We start from the raw sequence: 2500 nt of genomic DNA, 5'->3' as shown, positions 1-2500 counted from the left end.
TCTCTCTTTTTCCCTTTCTCATCCTCTCTTTCTCTCTTTCTCTTTCTCTCTTATTCCCTTTCTCTCATCCTCTCTATCTCGTCCTCCACAACCCAAAGCAAGATTACTATAAATAATTTTTGTGATGAATAACTCCTCACGTCTTCCCAATGTAAACTAAACATAACCAAACATTGCAGTATTAGTATATAATTTCTGTGACTTTTTCTTTTTTCGTTTATAAAGATGTGTATTTGTGTACAAACTAGTCTTATTAACGTATGCTATCTGCAGTTGCAATGCAATGGACTTTGCACCTTCTGCAGCGTACGAGTGATAGCCAACCGTGTTCCTACACTGTACGTTTGTCATTTATTTTATATCATCATCATCATCATCATCATCATCATCATCATCATCATCATCATCATCATCATCATCATCATCATCATCATCATCATCATCATCATCATATCATTATCATCATCATCATCATATCATTATCATCATATCATTATCATCATCTCTCTTTCTCTTCCTCTGTTCTCTCCTCTTTCTCATCCTCCTTACTCCTTTTCTCTCTTTTCCGCTTTCTCCCTTTCTTCCCTTAATCCGTTCTCTTTTTCTCCCTTTCTCCTCTTAATCCTTCCTCTTCTTCCCAATCTCCTTTTTTCCATTCTCTCCCCCTCCTCTCTTCCCCTTCTCTTTCTTTCTTTCAACTTTCCTTTTTCTATTCTCTTCTTCTTCTACTTCTTTCTCTTCTTCTTCTTCTCCTCCTCCTCCTCCTCCTTCTTCTTCTTCTTCTTCTTCTTCTTCTTCTTTTTTGCTTCTTCCCATCTCTTCTTCTCCCTTCCTCTCTCTTCCTTGTCTTTCCCCTTCCCTCTTCTCCTTCTCTCCTTTTTCCCATCTTCTCTCTTTCGTCAAATTTCTTTATCTCCTTCTTTCTTTCTCTCTGTCCCATTCTCTCATTCTCCCCATCTTCTCTTCTCTACTTTTCACCGCCTTTCCCCTTCTCTTCTTATTCCCTTCCCTCATTCTCTCTTCTTTCCATCTTCCCTCATTCTCCCCGTCTCTTATTTTCGTCATCTTCTTTTCTCATCTTTTTCTCCTCCTCCCATTCCTTCTTCCCTTCTCCTTCCTCCTCTTTTCTTCTCTCCTCCCCCCTCCCCCTATTCCCTCCCCTCCCACCCCCTCCTATCCCTCCTCCCCCAATCCCTCCTACCCTTCCCTCCCCCTTCCCCCAACCCCTCCTCCTAACCCCCTCCCACCCCCTCCCACCCCCCAACCCCTCCTTCTAACCCCCCCAACCCCCCAGCACACTCAAAGAATTTATCTTCTCTCTCTCTCTCTATTCACCCTTTTCACGTCACCCTGTCAATGAAAAATAAAAGTCTATTCAGGTCCTTACAGTTCGGCGCAACATCGAGGGTGAGAGACGGTTGTTTCAGCCTCGCCTTAAACTGTTGCTGTTTGTTGTTTTTGTTGTTGTTGTTTGTTGTTTGTTGTTGTTTGTTTGTTGTTTGTTGTTGCGCTTGTTTCAGCCTCGCTTTAAACTGTTGTTGTTGTTTGTTGTTGTTGTTTGTTATTATTTTCGTTTGTTGTTTGTTGCTGTTGTTGTTATTTTTTATTGCTGTTGTTATTTGTTGTTTGTTGTTGTTATTATTTTTGCTCATTGTTATTATTATTGTTGTTTGTTTTTATTATTTTGTTTGTTTATTATTATTGTAGTTGTTGTGTGTTAGTTTTGTTTGTTGTTTGTGTTTATTTTTTTTATTTGTTTATTGTAGTTATTGATGTTTTTTCTGTTATTGTTGTTGTTTTATTTATAACTTTTCGCTCATGCATATTGTGTGTTAAGTCTCTCGTTCTCTTTTTGGTGCGATTTGTTCTTACCTTCCGTGTGCCTTTTGTTTCTTCGCTGTAATTCCAACATGCCTCTTTCTTTACTGTTCTTTCTCTTTTTCTTTCTTTCTGTGTGTCTCTCCGGCTCTCTTTCTCTTCATCTCTCTTTCTCTCTCTCGTTGTGTCTCTCACTTTTCTCTCTCTCTTTTCTTTTCTTCTCTTCTCTTCTCTTCTCTTCTCTTCTCTTCTCTTCTCTTCTCTTCTCTTCTCTTCTCTTCTCTTCTCTTCTCTTCTTTACTCTACTATTCTCTTCTCTTCTCTTCTCTTCTCTTTATCTGTCTATTTATCTATCTATCTATCTCTCTTCGCACACACACATATACTCCTCGTGATATTTTTGGCACATAACGTAAGCATCTTTTAAATCAAAATTTGATGACAAAATTACGATTATTAAAAAAAAAAAATCGCTAATTACTCAAAGATCATAAAAAATGCTTCCTTGCTCGTAATTCCACTGAATAAACGCCACATAAATAACTTCAAAACTTGCAGTTATTTCACGATGGTATAAAGTGGAAGATGAATTTGTCGTTAACACCCCATTTTCCTGTAGGAGAGAGAGAGAGAGAGAGAGAGAGAGAGAGAGAGAGAGAGAGAGAGAGAGAATCTCTCTATC

Source organism: Penaeus monodon, chromosome 39 (assembly GCF_015228065.2).
Source record: "Penaeus monodon isolate SGIC_2016 chromosome 39, NSTDA_Pmon_1, whole genome shotgun sequence".
Classification (NCBI taxonomy): Eukaryota; Metazoa; Arthropoda; class Malacostraca; order Decapoda; family Penaeidae; genus Penaeus; species Penaeus monodon.
This window is presented reverse-complemented; position numbering follows the sequence as displayed.